The sequence below is a fragment of the Trachemys scripta genome, chromosome 25 (genome assembly GCF_013100865.1).
Source record: "Trachemys scripta elegans isolate TJP31775 chromosome 25, CAS_Tse_1.0, whole genome shotgun sequence".
Classification (NCBI taxonomy): domain Eukaryota; kingdom Metazoa; phylum Chordata; order Testudines; family Emydidae; genus Trachemys; species Trachemys scripta.
Window position 1 is genome coordinate 4,621,277 of NC_048322.1, and position 18,042 is coordinate 4,639,318.

Here is an 18,042-nt window from a genome sequence, read left to right on the forward strand (position 1 = left end):
GAGTCATATTTAAGGAGTAATATAAGTACATAGAAAATTATGCCCATATAGTATTTTCATTAAAGTGAGTCACCCCAATCATAGGTCTTGGTGGGGACGGCCCATTCAAGTGGGAGGGAATTGTCTTCTGTCCCTTGCTGACCAGTTATGCGATGTATTGCTCAATTGTCAATCTTTGCACCAACCCGGAAAAACGAATGGAAAACCATCAAAGACAAACTATAGACATTGAATCCTTGTGAAAGTGAAAAGGACAATATCACAATGAGGAGATGGTCCTTTCTGTGAATAAAGAGAAAAGACTGAATCAGTTTATAACAGGGTGGAGAAAAACACTCTGGGTCCATTCGCCAAGGAGATCCCTACTGACCAGTGGTTCTTTATGAAAGGCAGGGCCCTGGCTTCTAGGGACTAGCAATCATTGCAATAGACTGACGTGTGAGGTGAAAATCTACTTAGATAGGAAAGGTAACTATTAAGTGTAGGTTGCATTTTGTGATTTTGTTTTGTTGGTAACGGTTGGTTTCCATCACTCACATTTGTTTCTGTTTAAATCTCTATCCCTTGTTAAATAAATTTCCGTTTGTTCAATAACTGTACACAAGTGCTATGTGTGATACAGTAGCAGTGGTCTACAGTAAAACTGGTAACCTGGTATGTACCATTGCTTCGGGAAGAGAGGATCTGGGATTTCTCTGAGTGTCTGGTGATCGGGGCTGGACTCCAGAGGGGGACACATTGAAGGAACTCAGGGGTTAGGGTGCCTCTATTGTCAACTGTCAGGGCTGCTGCAGCTCAGAAGAGGGTGCTTGAATGTATGACAGGCTGGATGAGTTTCATCGCTGACATCCAGCTGCCAAATGTAAAAGTCCCTCTTTCTAGTGGCAGATGGCAACAAGGAGACTCACAGCCCTCAGCATCCTGAGAAGGGTCACAATGTGCATCCACCTCTGAAATCCACACAGTGAAGGCACCCTTTGGCATAGATAACTGAATCAAAATAGCCCTAAAACTCTGCCCTACGAAATCATGGAACATGTGCTCTTAGCTCTGTGAAAGCATGTAAAGAATCCAAGCGCTGGAGGGTAGGGATAGGTATGACAGTGTACCCCAAAAGGCTTTATGGGGGGTGCTTATAAATGTATGTATGACATAACTGGAATATGCTGTGCTGCCTGTGCCATGTAATGTATCTCCGTAAAGGTTATGGTCTACTATATCTATTCCTCCTATTTGTACACATATATGTATATGAGGTTAAGAATATGGGCTGTGTACTTGCTTGGTTTCTAAGTAAGCTTTGTAAGGCATTTGGTCAGTTTCTTTAGGATGGATTCACAAGGTTAAGTACCTGATCAGGAAGCACTTGGGGAACAATGCATCTTGGAATGCTCCAATCCATATAAGAAGTCTTCCTGGAGACATACAAGATACCATGTGGACAATGGCTTCAGCCTGTAAAGACTGAGTCATGCAGGGACATGTGACTTGCCCAGGTGACTCCAGAACTCCATCTTGGAGCTGGACTTTGCATAGGAGGGAGGAGGGGGTTCTCCACCCACAAGAGAAAGTCTATTTAAACCCATGGGAGACCCCTCCATTTTGTCTTCAGCTGGCTAAAGAAGGAGCCTCTCCACCCCCCAGGATACGTGAAGGAAACTGGAACAAAGGACAGTAACTACAGGGGGTGTGAGTGATTGCTGTACTCAGGCTAAAAGGAGATTAGCCTGTAAAAGGGAACATTCTGGAACTAGTGAGGATCTTATCTCTTTTTAGTTTGATTAGACATAGATTTGCACATTTTATTTTATTTTGCTTGGTGACTTACTTTGTTCTGTCTGTTACTACTTGGAACTACTTACATCCTACTTTCTGTATTTAATAAAATCACTTTTTACTTAGTAATTAACTCAGAGTATGTATTAATACCTGGGGGAGCAAACAACTGTACATATCTCTCTATCAGTGTTATAGAGGGCGAACAATTTATGAGTTTACTCTGTATAAGCTTTATGCAGGGTAAAACAGATTTATTTAGGTTTAGACCCCATTGGGAGTTGGGCATCTGAGTGCTAAAGACAAGCACACTTCTGTGAGCTGTTTTCAGGTAAACCTGCAGCTTTGGGGCAAGTAATTCAGACCCTGGGTCTGTGTTGGAACAGATGGGAGTGTCTGGCTCAGCAAGACAGGGTGCTGGAGTCCTGAGCTGGCAGGGAAAACAGGGATAGTGGTAGTCTTGGCACATTGGAGTGGCAGCTCCGAAGGAGGTTTCTGTGATCCAACCTGTCACAGTATAGGGTCCAAGTGACTTAGAAAAATTAGAGGATTGGGCCAAAAGAAATCTGAGGCGGTTCAACAAGGAGAAGTGCAGAGTCCTGCACTTAGGATGGAAGAATCCCATGTACCGCTACAGGCTGGGGATTGACTGGCTAAGCGGCAGTTATGCAGAAAAGGACCTGGGGATTACAGTGGATGAGAAGCTGGATATGAGTCAGCAGTGTGCCCTTGTTGCCAAGAAGGCTAACGGCATAATGGGCTGCATTAGTAGGAGTGTTGCCAACAGATTGAGGGAAGTGATTATTCCCCTCTATTCGGCACTGGTGAGGCCACATCTGGAGAACTGCATCCAGGTTTGGGCCTCCCACTACTGAAAGGATGTGAATAAATTGGAGAGAGTCCAGCGGAGGGCAACAAATGATCAGGGGGTTGGGGCACATGATGTATGAGGAGAGGCTGAGGGAACTGGTCTTATTAAGTCTGCAGAAGAGAAGAGTCAGGGTGACGGAATTGGGTCGAGTGACTGAAGCCCTGTTGCAGAGACTATAAGCAGCTCTACGTAGCAGGGCAAAGCAGAGTCTCATTCCTAGGAGCCTCTCTCAGCCTTCTGCTCCGTCAGCTTCTGGCTTGGGCAGTCGGCTACAGGTAAATAACATCTCCCATAGCAGGAACCGGGCAGGTGGTTATTCACTATAATACACCTGATTTATGCAGCTCCCAACACTCAATAACTAGGAGTCGGGACTCAAAAATCCAGAGGGCAGTTTAAAAATCATGAGATGTTTAAAATTCTACCTATTGGGGGTAATGTTATTACTTTCTTGGTTTTTCTGAGACTCTTGGGCCATGTTTTCTGCCTGAACTTGAAGGCTAAAAATGGACTTTTAAAAATAAATAAATGAAAGGGGAGATTTTTGTATCCTCATTGGGCTCTTAGATTGGGGCCTCATTGTGTTGGGCAGAGCAGATACCCCGTCCAAGAGTGGGTGCCCCAGTTGTGCCAAGCCCTGACCAAGGGTGGGGGCCCTGATTCTGCCAGGTTTTCTACAACTCACAGTGAGAGAGAGAGTCCTTGCTGCCAACAGCTCACAGGCAAAATAGACAAAGTGTGGGAGGGTGGTTCCCATTTTACAGATGGGGAAACTGAGGCCTGAAGATGTGATGTAATTTGTCCATGTTTGCACAGAAAAGAAAGGGGCCAAACTGGGAATTGAATCCAAATTTTCTGAGTCACAGCATGGCCCTTAACCACAAGCCAAGCATTGTCCTTGCATGGCATAGACCTCAATGGAAACTTTCAGAATCTCCTTCACTGGAGGATTTTAAGAAGAGGTTATACAAATACCTGTCAGGGATGGCCTAGGGATACTTGGTCCTGACTCTCAGGGTCCCTCACTGCCCTACCATTCTATATGATTCTACTGTATGGTTTTGTGCAGTGTTGTTATTCCATGCTGAGCTATTTTGCATAGTGTCACTTTGCACTCTGATGCATTGTTAGGTGTTGTATCAGTTTTGCACTGCCTTGTGTTGCGTTGGTTTGAGCTGAGCTCTTTTGCAGTGTGTCATTTTGCCTTATGGTGCGTTCATTTGCATGGTGCTGAATTGTAGGGCTTTGTACTCCTACGTATTATCACTTTGTGCTGTGGAATGTCATTTCATGCTGACTTGTTAGATGTTATATTGGAGTGTTTTCACTTTTGTTCATTTTTATATTATATTGCTATGGCCTAGAATTCTAGAGATGTATGGCTACAAGGGAACTGGAGAGGTCATGAAACCCAGCCCTCTCTGCTGAGGCAGGGCCAAGCGGAGACGATGCGTCAGGGGCATGTGGGGTCAAGTGCCCCCAGCAGCCGGCCCAGGCAGGGAGTGAAAGGATGGACCCAGAAGCGGAGCAAAAGGGGTGGGGCCAGAGCCTCTTGTGGCCATGCTGGTATGCTGCCCAGTGCAGTGCAGCAGCTGCCTGGAACAGTGCCTGGCTGCGGCAGTGGGGAGTTGCCCCCCACCCAGACTTTGCTCCCAGGGACAGTGGCCAAGAGAATCAGAGCCCCCCCATCCATCTGCCACGCTCAGCCCCTGTCCCTGGAAGTAGATTCTGGGCAGGGAATGGGCTGCTGCTGCTACCTCATCCCAGCTGGGCTCTCTCCCAAGCAGCTGGCTACACTGCATGGAGCAGCAACCGGGAGTGGCTCTGTCCCTCTCCCCACCTGGGCCTGGCGGGAGCAGCCAAACGTGAGGAGCCAGTGCAGCGGAGGACAGAGCACCTCTTCCCCCCCACCACAACAGGTATCCTGGGGAGGGGAGAGAGTGGGAGCCCCAGGCTGCGGGCAGAGTGGGGAGGAGACACATGGGGAAGTCATATGTCCTCCCCTTTAGCTGCTGCCTCCCCAGTATGGGGAGGCACCATTTGTCTATGGGACCAAGTATATGCAGACTAACCTTCACAGAGGTTTGTTCAACCTGTGGTTAAAAACCTCCGAGGACAGAGACTCCACAGACACCCTTGGGAGCCTATTCCAGAGGTTAACTACCCTTAGAGTTAGAAAGCTTTCCCCAATATCTAATGTGAATCTCCCTGACTGCAGATTAAGCCCATTACTTCTTGTCCTACCGTCAGTGGACATGGAGACCAATTGATCATCGTCCTATTTATAATGAACAAACTTTTCTCTCTGGAATTATCTGTTAAATGGTTATTATCCCCTCTCTTGCCTGGGGTAGAATGGAAGAGGAGAAAATCCTCTCTCAACAGAGGATGCAAATGTCAGTTTGTTCTCTTCATGTTTTACTGAAGCTCAGAGAGAGGAAGCAACATTACCTGCCTTAGATGGTAGAGAGGACAGCAAGTTTATTTCATTTTGGGTTGTGAATATAAGCGGAAGAGTGGCTGTCACTACCATCCAATGTGGGGCTTGAATAGACAACCATGGGATTTAAAGTGTTATGTGCTACCAACTGAGCTAGCCAGGTTTGAGGCTGTTCAGCTGCCCAGTCTCCATGTAGAAGGAGCCCTGAGAGCATTTATTTGCAAGCTGAGGTTCCCTTTCTGACATTTGCCTTCTTTCCTGGTTTGTTGTGTCTCCAGCGAGCAAACTGGAGCTGTTACAAGGCTGGTTAGATGTTGCTTTCTAGTCCAGAGAGCTGGGGTTGATTTAGCATGTTGTGGCCATCAGCTGGTCAGAGAAACCAGAGAGGGAGGGTGGAATTTAGGATTCTCCCACCAGGGGGAGGTGCTGTTAGACTCATCTAGTGGGGGAAAGTCTGAAAAAGCTTCTCAGCTCCCAGAGAGGGGGCAGACAGGCCAGTTCCCCACATGCCACACACATTTTCACAGGGAGTCAGAGAAAAACTCAAAAGAAGCCCAGCCCTAGGAGTGTCAGAGAAGGGAATCACTGTTTGTCTTAAGAGATGGGTGAGGGAAACCTGCAGGTCCTTAGATCCCTCCAGTGTCTGATGAAACCATTTGTGGTGAAGGACCGGGGAAGCCGAGGAGAGGGGGAAAGGGCTTGTAGCGGTTGTGCAATCACCATGCTCCCAGCAGAAGGCTCTGGGGGTTTCAGCACTTTGGCTGCTTGTTGAGGACACAGAACTCATAAGATGACAGAGCTCAAAGCCCCGTTACATGGAGGCAGAATGTTATCAGCTCACACCGAGGGGGAGCAAACTCCCTCCCTTGGTCTCTATGCCAGAGCTCCTATCAGCTCAGTGTCCTGCCCAGAAGAGCAGGCAGGTAGGCTGCTGAGAGGGTTACAATGGGGTAAATGAAGGCAGAGGAGGATTGTTCCTCATGGGTTTTCTTTGTGTTGCTCTGTGATCCTGTTGGAGGAAGCTGAAGCATCATTTGAGTTTGTTTCAGTACCTTGGGTTGGACTCAGGTTGTGACCCTGAGCACAGGGGTTCCTGCACTCTCTGGTCTTAGCCTTTCTGGGAATGGACAATGGAGCAGCTTCAAAAATTGGATAGAAAGTAGCCTAAGAAAGCGTAGCATAAGTGAGAAGAAAAGCAACATCATTGCCTCCCTGGAGGTCTAGTGGGTAGGTTTTGGCACTCTCACTGCTGTGGTCTGGGTTTGATTCCCAGTTAGGAAAAGGTGACTTTATATCAAAAAAATTAATGTATTCTTCACTTGCAATTTAAACAAACAGGTCTTTTCCTGTCTACCTGGTCAGTGCATCTGAGTTGAGAGTGCTGTCCAGAGCGGTCACAATGAAGCACTGTGGGATAGCTCCCGGAGGCCAATAACGTCAAATTCCGTCCACACTACCCCAATTCCGACCAGCAAAGGCCGGTTTTATTGCTAATCCCCTCGTCGGAGGTGGTGTAAAGAAACCGGTTTAAAGGACCCTTTAAGTCGAAAGAAAGGGCTTCATTGTGTGGACGTGTCCAGGCTTAATTCGGTTTAACGCTGCTAAAGTCGACCTAAACCCATAGTGTAGACCAGGCCTATGAATCTAAGGCCACACCAGAAGGATTCCCCAAGCTAGTGACTCAGCAGAGCCCACCCGGACATGTCTGGGCAAGTATTTCTAGACACTTGAACTAAGAATATAAAATAGGAGACTGTGGCATCACGTTTTTGCCTTTCTCCTCCCCCACCTATGCTGGAAGCAGCAGGAATCCTGAGAAAATGAAGGTAATCTGAGGACAGTAATCCAGGTTTCAGGGGGAATTCTATGTTTTAAGGAGGGTAACATCTAGTGGTGTGAGACAATTGCTTGACCTAAGTACTGCCTAGTGTAATAAAGTGTAAAGTTTGGTAACTTACTTTGATCTTTTATGCCTACCACTTACAATCCTTAAAAATCCTTCTTTCTGTAGTTAATAAATCTATTTTATACTTTACTTAAAATATCGTATTTTGCTTGAAATCCTTGGGAAATCTCAGCTCAGTTAGAAGGTTGGTGCATTGACAGAACAAGGAGCAATGGTCTCAAGTTGCAGTGGGGGAGGTCCAGGTTGGATATCAGGAAAAACTATTTCACTAGGAGGGTGGTTGAACACTGGAATGCGTTACCTAGGGAAGTGGTGGAGTCTCCTTCCTTGGAGGTTTTTAAGGCCTGACTTGACAAAGCCCTGGCTGGGATGATTTAGCTGGGAATTGGTCCTGCTTTGAGCAGGGGGTTGGACTAGATGACCTCTTGAGGTCCCTTCCAACCCTGATATTCTATGATTCTATGATTCTATGTTCTGTTCACAATGAGAGTGGGGTAGACTGGGTAATAAACTCACACTGGTCAGGCTTCTGACTAGGACAAGACAGTATGATCCAGGGGCGCAAGGCTGCAGAGCTGGGGGGAATTGGCAGGAGGCTGGGAGAAGCATTCATGTAACTCAGTTGGATGTGTCCCTACCTGTGGATGTCTGTGTAAGTGCAATATGTGCCAGAGATTCACAGCTTGTCACAGCATCACAGTGTGAGAGGGAGGTCCAGGCAGTGGGACAAAAGGCTCAGGGGTCCCACTGTTCAGGTTGCATCCAGGAGATCCCATCGCAGACTTTCAACAACCACAGCGGCTGTTCACTGAGACAGAGAGAGAGAGCTGCCAAAACAGTGATCTCCAGTACCTGCAGACACCAAACTATCAGGAATTCTGCGCACAGAGAGGACCCTGCTAGTGGAAAATGCCTTTGGAAAAGACCCTTCTGTCAGCAGCTGTGATAGTACAGTGCTTAGTGCTCTGTGTTGTGGCCTCAAGAGCCATGGATGCAAGTTGAGTTATGGTGACCTTTTCCTTGTCTCCACATTTCTTAGGTGCCTCCTTCTGACACTTGTCAGAAAAAACGACCGGTTTCTTTTGCAAGCATTTGCATTGCAAGGCAAAGGCAGTCTTCTCTGTTTCCTCAAAAGATTGACCAAAAGGTGGGAAGAGCAGACACATTTGGCAAGGCACCACTGGGTGCTGCATCGCTAACCTCCACTTTACCTGGCAGGTGCCTTGGCCAGCTTAGCAAGGGTGCCACTCTCTGGGACTTTTCTCCTAACTGTTCCATTTTTCATCAATGACAATCAAAAGGAAGGTGACATGACATCTCTGGGTAGACACCCCCAGTGAATCACAAGGATGTGTGGCACAGGCTCTCGTGTTGCAGCAATTGCAGTCGAAGCAACCGCCATGCCAATGCCAGTCACAGCAGCCTTTTCATCAACTCCAGGCTTGTGATTTGATTCTTTCCAATGCTTCTCTCCAAAGAAGCTTTTTCCTTAGCAAGCAATTACTTGGATTACCAAGGGAGGTATCTCCTGTTTCCTAGAAAGACACAGGAAAATGTGAGCAGAGGAGATAAAAGCCATACAATAAGGTACCACTGGGAGTTGAACTCAGGATCTCCTGTTTACTAGACAGGCACTTTAGCCAGCTAAGCCACAATACCTACCCCCAGAAAGTATTTGCAAGTGATCTATTTGATGATAAAGGACAACACCTGCAAATCCCAAAGTACAGACACTCCCCATTTCCCTCAAGACTGGCAGACCTTGAGGTGTATGGCTCTCTGTGCACAGAAAGCCACAGCTCAGTTGACACAGGGCTTCTAACATGTGCTTCTCCCACCAACCACTGTGATCATATAGTGGTTAGTGATCTGTGTTTCAGTCGCAGCAACCTCGGCTCAGTTCTGAGCCATGGAAACCTTTCCTTCAGCTCTAGACTTCTCATCTGCCACTTTCTAAGTTTGGTGGTGTGGCTGCCCCAAACAAGCGGGAGAAAGTTTAAGGCAGCCTTGCAAAGGCTGCGTAGAACCCAGACTATCAGGAAAGGGCTTATTGGGAGAGCCAATCAGGAGAAGGCTTTCTGGAGCAGCCCATATATAAAGGGCTGCTCAGCACAGCAAGAGTCAGTCACTCCTTGGAGTTTGAGGAGGGAGGATTGACGGCCCTGAAGGAAGAAGAAGGGAGGGCACCATGATCAGAGTAGTGATGGGTGGGTAAGGGGAACATGAGTGAGCTCCTGGTCGACTACTGCCAGACTGAGGCCCTAATAAAAAGGTGGAGAAAGGTGCTAGGTCTGTGGGGAAGTAGTCCAGGGAAACAGACGTCGGGGGTTGGAGGTTCACCACTTTTGCCTCAGTTGCCACTGATACATGTGGCTACACTCTGGACTGCAGCCGGCCACTGAGGCAAGTGGCTGGGAAGAGGACAGCCACCCCCCCTGGAAGGGGGGAGAGAACTGAGTGGGGCACAGCCAAAGGGCTGTGTCCATAAGAGGACACTGCAGTCCTGAGAACAACATGGGTCCTAATGATAGAAGAGATGGTGGCCAGATGCCACTAGATGAAGGCGCCCCGGTGACCCAGAGCTAATTCCCAGGATGGCCAGCAGGAGGCACAGCAGTGGTGAGGCATGCCCAATTACACTAAGACTTAGCCGCAAGGAAGGCTCTCTCTGTCTTAAACAAGCGCTTAGAAGGATTGTGCTGACAGCTCTTTTCTTTTTATGAAAAGAGATACAAAAAAGGAGCCAACAGAGACACTAGGTTCAGCAAGGAAGAACTGACAGGCCAAGCCAGGATCTCCTGGTTAGTAGGAAGGCTCTTAAGCCAGCTCTTCCCAAAGACCACTATCTTGAGGCCTTAACAGCCACTGCAGATGTTCACCACAAAAGAGACAAAGAGATGCCAAAATAGAGTTCTCCACTGCCTGCAGACATCAAGCTACCAGGAGTTCTGTGCGCAGAGGGGCCACTGCTGGTGGAAAAAGGCTTTGGTAGAGACTCTTCTGACACCAGCTGTGGTCATATAGTGCTTAACACTTTGTGTTGTGGCTTCAACATCCACAGATGCAAGTTCAGTTATGGGGACATTTTTCTTGTCTCCGCATTTGTCTAGTGGCGCCTTTCAACACTTGTCACCAAAAAGACCTGTTTCTTTTGCACGCAATGTACAGCTAGGCAAAGGCAGTCTTCTCCATTTCCTCAAAAGATCACCAAGCTGTGGGGAGAGGAGACACATTCAGCCAGGCACCACTGCGTGCTGGATCCTGAATCTCCTCTTTACTGAGCAGCTGTCTGTTTGGGGGGCTTCCCTTCATCCCCTGCCCTGGTTCTTGTCATGCAGGCAGAAATCAGGAGACCAGCAGTCGGAAGTGCAGGCAGTGCAATGTTTATTGGGGTTAGTTTCAAGCAAGAATATCCATAGTCCACATGCCAGCAGAGTCTGTTTCCCAGTGTTCCGTTCCCAGCTCTGAAACCGCAGAGCCTTTATCCGTGTCCCTTTTCCCTACTTCTCTTTCTTAGCAGGCCCAAATATACCTGCAGTGCATGCTCCTGGTCCCACCCCTTATAATTTATGGTCATGTTCTGTTTTGGAGAGTTGTGAATCTGGGAGCTTGGTACCTCCTCTTTTCTATCCCATGGGAGAGGTAAGAATTGAGGTTGTGTACTGGTCAAGGCTTTTAGTGTACTTTTGCCTTCCCCCATCCCCCTCCTTGCCCCTCCCAACTGGTTGCTTTACCTTGGTTTGAGAGAGGAGCCAGGCAGCCTGCCACTGTATGCTCATATATTACACTCCTACCATACCTAGTAACACTTTACTGCTATCCCTTAACTTTTCCATTATACTAACAAGCCCATCTGGCTGGGCAGAAGCAACATAGTTTCTTTGTTCCTTGTTTACACATATTAGTAAGGATATAAGAGTATCAAAAATCAAACCCAAAATTCTATCTCAGGCCAACAAACTATGTACTAACAGGGCCTTGGCCAGATTAGCCACATTGCTGCTCTCTGGAACTTTTCTTCTAACTGCTTCATTTTTCATCAATGATAATTAAAGGAAGTTGAAAGGAGAGTAACTCTCAATTCCTGCAAAACCTACTGAGATTGCACTATTAGGGTCTCTGTGTGCAGACATCTCCAGCAAATCACATGGACGTGTGGCACAGGCTTTTGTGTTGCAGCAATTGCAGTCCAAGCAACCGCCTTGCCAATGCCAGTCACAGCAGCCTTTTCATCAACTCCAGGCTCGTGGTTTGATTTTTTTCCCAATGCTCCTCTGCAGAGAAGCCTTTCCCTTAACAAGATTACCGATGGAGGTCTCTTGTGTTTTCTAGAAAGATATAGGAAAACGTGAGCAGAGGTGGTCATAGAATGGTAGAATCATAGGGTTAGACCAGACCACAAAAGTCATGTAGTCTAACCTCCTCTTCTCAGCCTGATGTTGTTTAACATTTTCATTAACTACCTGGATGTAGGAAGAGAGAGCACACTGATCAAATCTGCAGATAACTTTGCCTACTATTTCTCTGAGTTGGTTGAAATCCGACTGTCTGAAGTCCAGTGCTCTTGCTTTGCTGTTTTCATGTCCTCCTTTCCACAGGATCTTGAATTCTATCAGATCATGATCACTTCTCTCCCAAGTTCCCCACCACCCTCACATTCCCAACTCATTTACCCCTGTTAGTCAAAACGAGATCCAAAATGGATAACCCTCTGGTTGTTTCCTCAACTTTATGAATCAGAAAGTTGTCCTCTACACATGCTAAGAATTTTCTGGCCATATTACATTTTGTTGTAATAATCTTTCAACAGATATGTATCCCAGTATATTCCAATATTCTCATCCCACAGACTCATAAAAACTTTGCAGTCTTTCCACACAAACAGTGAATATATAAAAATATCCAAAAATGTTAATTAGAATGCTCTCAATGTCTACCAGGATAATATCCCCTGTAATTCAGTATACTTGTGCACGATGTGAGCAGGACATCCAAGGCCTATCACTTTTTAAGCTCATCTTTACTTTGGTGTGCAAATGTTCTCTTCCATGTCTGTATCGACCACCAAAGTTTGTCTTTGTATTATCTGGGTTCCATACTTATTCAGAACAGTTTATTATCTCAGCTGCAATAAATTCTGATGTTTCTTCTTTAACTTTGGCACAATACACAGGTTTAGTTTGCAGACACAAACTGCCTTCATAAACCTTGAAATTGTGATCCAAGAGAGGAAGCAATTTCACATATCTGTGATTCAATGCACTGACAGTTACACTCATTCAACGTTTTTCAGGTTGTCGATTAGTTCATCATTGCCCATGGAGCAAAAACATTTGCAACTATTCCTTCACACTTTGTCTGTGCACATCAGCTTGAGCACTAAGGGCACTCACTATTAATTTCTGCTTTGTAGTCCCTCTGCCTATAGCTTGGTACCAAAAGCTTGATCTGAAGTCTTGATATGAGCGTTCTTCTCATGAGACACTAAGGGTATGTCTACAGTATGAAATTAATTCGAAGTTATTTTATTTGAATGTCCAGAATCGAGTTCATACATTTGATCTTATGTTTCCCCACTAAAGCGCATGAATTTGGCAGAGTGCGTCCACAGAACCCAGGCTATCATCAAATGGCAGAGCGTTGCACTGTGGTAGCTATCCCACAGTTCCCACAGTCTCTGCCACCCATTGGAATTGTGGGTTAAGCTCCCAGTGCATGATGGGGCAAAAACATTCTCATGGGTTTTTCTGGGTGTGTGCCGTCACTCGCTCCTCCCTCCGTGAAAGCTACAGCAGACGCCATGCTGCCAGCAGACGGTGAAGCACGGTGCATTGCCTGTCTCCTAGTATGTTGAATCCACTTTGAATGTCCTCTCCTCTTTCTATCTACTCTTTCATCTAACCATTTCCAGTCGTTTCTCGGCCATCGTGAACAGAGCCGCACAGCTTCCGCTGCTTTCTCCAGATTGTCTGTCCTGGGCTCCCATGGAAGCTACAGAAGGCAACATCGTGAACAGAGCCGCACAGACAATCTGGAGAAAGTGCCGGAAGCTGTCCTGGGTTCCCGTGGAAGCTACAGAAGACAACCATTTACCACCTTTTATCAGCCATCTTGAACCAAACAGCTCATTTCGCGCCCTTTTTCAAAGATTACCCATGCAGGCGCCATTGCGCGGCAAACATGGAGCCCGCTCAGATCTCTGCTGCAGTTTTGACGATTGTAAATACCTCACGCGTTATCCAGCAGTATGTTCAGTACCTGCAAAACCGGGCGAGGAAGCGACGACAGTGTGATTACTATACTGATGAGGACATGGACACAGACGTTCCTAGATGCACGGCATGTGGCAATTGGGAGATCATGGTGGCATTGGGCCAGGTTCATGCCATGGAACGCCGATTCTGGGCCCGGGAAACAAGCACCGACTAATGGGACCACATAGTGTTGCAGGTCTGGGATGATTCCCAGTGGCTGCGAAACTTTTGTATGCGTAGGTCCACTTTCATGGAACTTTGTGACGTGCTGTCCCCTGCCCTGAAGCGCAAAGACACCAAAATGAGAGAAGCCCTCACAGTTGAGAAGTGAGTGGCCATAGCACTGTGGAAGCTTGCAACACCTGACAGGAATCAGTTTGGAGTGGGCAAATCTTGCTGTGCTGCAAGTAGCTAACACAATCATTGACCAGCTGCTATCAAGGGTAGTGACTTTGGGAAATGTAGACCACTGTGGATGGCTTTAATGCGCTGGGGTTCCCTAACTGCGGCAGGGTGATAGACAGAACGCATATCCCCGTCTTGGCCCTGGCACACCGTGGCAGCCAGTACGTAAACCGCAAGGGGTACTTTTCCATGGTGCTGCAAGCACTGGTGGATCACAAGGGACGTTTCACTGACATCAGCGTGGGATGGCCGGGAAAGGTGCATGACGCTCACATCTTCAGGAACTCTGGTCTGTTTGAACAGTTGCAGGAAGGGACTTACTTCACAGACCAGAAAATTACTGTTGGGGATGTTGAAATGCCTATAGTTATCCTCGGGGACCCAGACTACCCCTTAATGCCATGGCTCATTAAGCCATAAACAGGCACCCTGTACAATAGTAAGGAGCAGTTCAACTATAGGCTGAGCAAATGCAGAATGGTGGTAGAGTGTGCTTTTGGACGTTTGAAAGGGAGCTGGCGCAGTTTACTGACTCAGATCTCAGCACAACCAATATTCCAATTGTAATTGCTGCTTGTTGTGTGCTCCACAATATCTGTGAGAGTAAGGGGGAGACTTTTATGGCGGGGTGGGAGGTTGAGGCAACTCACCTGGCGGCCAATTTCACACAGCCAGACAACAGGGCGATTAGAAGAGCGCAGCAGGGCATGCTGTACATCAGAGAAGCTTTGAAAGCCAGTTTCATGACTGGCTAGGGTACGGTGTGACAGTTGTGTTTGTTTCTCTTGAAGTTACCCGCACCCTATATATATGAAAGTAAATAAAGTCAAAATTGTTTAAAAACTGTTCTTTATTATTTGATGCACAACGCATTGAGAGAAATTAGAAGGTAGACTGGGGAGAGGGGGGTTGTGTTAGGGGGGTGGAGGAGGAGGGAAGGACAAGTCCAGAAACCAAATCAAAAGTTTGCATATGCCAGCTTTCTGGTGCTTGGGCGATCCTCTGGGGTTGAGTGTGTGGATCCCCGTAGCCTCCCCCCTGTTCTTGGGCGTCTGGGTGAGGAGGCTATGGAACTTGGGGAGCAGGGAGTTTGATTATACAGGGGCTGCAGCGGAAGTCTATGGTCTTGCTGCCTTTCCCGCATTAGATCCACCATACAGTGGAGCATGTCAGTTTGCTCCCCCATGAGCTTGACCATAGCATCCTGCCTGCTCTCATCACCCATGTCCCTCCTCTCTTCGTGTTCCTGTAATGCTTTACGGGACTCTACAATTGTTTGCCTCCATGCATTCAGCTGGGCCCTATCAGTGCGGGAGGATTGCATGAGCTCAGCGAACATGTCATCCCAAATTCATTTTTTCCATCTTCTAATCTGGACTAGCCTCTGGACAGAGTAGATAGGGGCCGCATTGAAATATTTGCACCTGCAGGAGGAGAAGAAGGGAGGGTAGTATTTTAAAAAATACATTGCAGAGAACAAAGGGGGCACTTTGGTATGAGTAAGGCATCACACATGGCCGGGCAACAGAATTTATCTTGCAGGCAGCCCCTAGGGGCACGCGGGGTTCTGCTTCTTCTACATTCATTTCAGTGCTTTCAAACTGCTGGGCCCCCTTTCCCACAGCAAGCAATGCCTGGTGGATTTGCCATATAAAAGGAGGGCCTGCGGGCTCTCTGGGATGATCACTGCAAACCACCACCACTGCTCCCGCACCCACCATGTGGCTCCAATGAGGCTCAGAGCAGGGATGAGAACTACATTTACACTAAATGCGAACAACCCAGCATGGCTGGGTTCCCCCCACGTCCCCCACCGTGTGGCTCCGATCAGGCTCTCATTCACCAGAAGTACCTTCTCCAGGGTCATGGACCAGGAGCCCGCCTTGGGAGTCAGGGGAGGCTATTGGATCCAGCGTTAAGATTAGTTCCTGGCTAGGGGGGAAAATGGATTCCCCACTTGCCACCTGTGCACTGTTCTCCTCCTCCTCGTCCTCCAATGTCTCTTCCTCCTCGCTCCATGCAACTCCCCCCTTGCAGCTGTCCACGGACAGTGGTGGGGTAGTGGTGGCATCACCCCCCATAATTACATGGAGCTCACGGTAAAAGCGGAATGTATGGGGCTGTGACCCAGAGCACCCGTTTGCCTCCCTGGCTTTTTGGTACGCTTGCCTGAGCTCCTTGATTTTTGCATGACACTGCTCTGTGTCCCTGGAGTAGCACCTTTCCGTCATGGCCCTGGAGACTTTAGCGTAGGTATTTGCGTTCCTTTTTTTGGAACGTAGTTCTGCCATAACAGACTCGTCTCCCCAGCATGCGATGAGATCCAGTACCTCCTGTTCGGACCATGGTGGAGCTCATCTGCGAATCCGGGACGGCGTGATCTCTTGTGATGATGGACTCTGCATGGTCGCCTGTGATGGTGGACTGTGCTGATGGTCACCTGTGCTGCTGGTGAGCAAACAGGAAATGAAATTCAAAAGTTGCCGGGGCTTTTCCTGCCCACCTGGCTAGTGCATTGGAGTTGAGAGTGTTATCCAGAGCGGTCACAAGGGAGCATCCTGGGATTGCTTCCAGAGGCCAATAATGTCGAATTGCGTCCACAATACATTTCACACGGGATTGCAATCTCGATTTAAGCGCTACTCCACTTGCCAAGGAGTACAGAAATTGAATGAAAGAGCCCTTTAAATCGAAAAAAAACGTTTGGTCATGTGGACGGAATCTTTTTTTTTTTCCCCAAAATAACTCGGCTAATTCCGAAATAACAGGCTAGTGTAGACCAGGCCTAAGAGACTTAAGCAGTTTGCATCCGAGGTTCCAAGACCAGAAGAGACAGTTATAATCATGTAGTCTGACCTCCTGTATAACACTGGCCATTGAACATCCCCAGAATAATTCTTTGAGCAGATCTTTTAGCAAAACATGCAATCTGCAATTTAAGAATTGTCAGTGATAGAGAACCCACTACAACCCTTGGTAAGTTGTTCCAATGGTTAGTTATTCTCATGGTTAAAAATATACACCTTATCACCTGTCTGAATTAGTCTAGCTTCAACTTCCAGCCATTGCATCATGTTAAACCTTTCTCTGCTAGATTGAGGAGCCCAGTATTAAATATTTGTTCCCCACTTAGATATTTATAGATTGAGATCAAGTCACCCCTTAAACTTCCCTGTCTTAAGCTAAATAGATTGAGCTCCTTTAGTCTATCCCTATAAATTGTGTTTTCTAATCCTTTTATTGTTTAGCTAGATCATATCACTACAACTGCCCCTATTCTAGGTGGGCAACTATTCTCCACACTTCTAGTGAGGTCTCTTCTGACTAGAGAGGGGGCGTGTGTGTTAGGACCATCAAGCATTACTGCTGGCTACGCAGGGAGAGGAGAAGACTCCTGAATGAAGAAAACAATCTCTCCAGGCTATAGAATCTACGATCTGACTGGGCTGTGAGTGTGAATCTACAAATGCCTGTCTCGTTGCTCTGCCAGGGTTTTGGACAGAAGCCAGAGAAGGATGATAGGCAAATAGCCTGGAGACCCTGCAGTGCACCCTTTAGTATACTAGAGTTTAGCATCCCATTAATCAGCCACAAGGTGGCACTGTGTGTAAAATACCTCCTTTAAATGAACTCCTGGTAGAGCGGGGTCGACAACCTTTCAGAAGTGGTGTGCCGAGTCTTCATTTATTCACTCTAATTTAAAGTTTTGAGTGCCAGTAATACATTTTAACGTTTTTAGAAGGTCTCTTTCTATAAGTCTATAATATATAACTAAACTATTGTTGTATGTAAAGTAAATAAGGTTTTTAAAATGTTTAAGAAGCTTTATTTAAAATTAAATTAAAATGCACTGCCCCCCGGACCGGTGGCCAGGACCTGGGCAGTGCGAGTGCCACTGAAAATCAGCTCACGTGCCGACTTCGGCACCCGTGCCATAGGTTGCCTACCCCTGTGGTAGAGCATTAAAAGATCTAATGCTGAATGCATCTGGTGTGTGTGTAAGCAAACTCTGTAGCCAGTCCCTATCTAGTACAGAGGACCATCATTACCTTCAACTCAGTGGCATTTCTCTGTCAGTGGTCGGGGCAATCACATGTGTTGATGCATTTTTTCTTGAATATGGTAGTCTATCATTTTCATTCGCAGACACAGTGCACAAAACAGAGATCAAACCTCACGGAGCATAAATGAAGGTACCTCACATTCAGCAGAATGTGCCATATTAGAGATGAGATTTGCACTTCCGAAGACAGACAATGTCAGCTGGGAGGGGAGAGTAACATGGACCAACCAACTTTACACTCCCATACATTCTGGAACTTTGTCACTAGTGCCTGTGTAATTTAAACCATCCCACACCCGACTCCCTACCAGCCTCCACCTATGCCTG

The 18,042-nt window shown here is 47.1% G+C and overlaps 2 protein-coding genes and 1 non-coding gene across 5 annotated transcripts in view; 1 reads left to right on the forward strand and 2 right to left on the reverse strand.

The window, feature by feature from the left end:
• The window catches only part of LOC117869997 (zinc finger protein 883-like), a 929,932-nt gene that overhangs the window by 378,317 nt on the left and 533,573 nt on the right, over positions 1-18,042 (reverse strand). The gene's annotated exons all lie outside the window — the stretch shown is intronic.
• The window catches only part of LOC117870029 (zinc finger protein 501-like), a 561,112-nt gene that overhangs the window by 69,556 nt on the left and 473,514 nt on the right, over positions 1-18,042 (forward strand). The gene's annotated exons all lie outside the window — the stretch shown is intronic.
• On the reverse strand, positions 8,579-8,652 carry TRNAT-AGU. Its single transcript has one exon. It is a non-coding gene; the product is annotated as a tRNA-Thr (tRNA).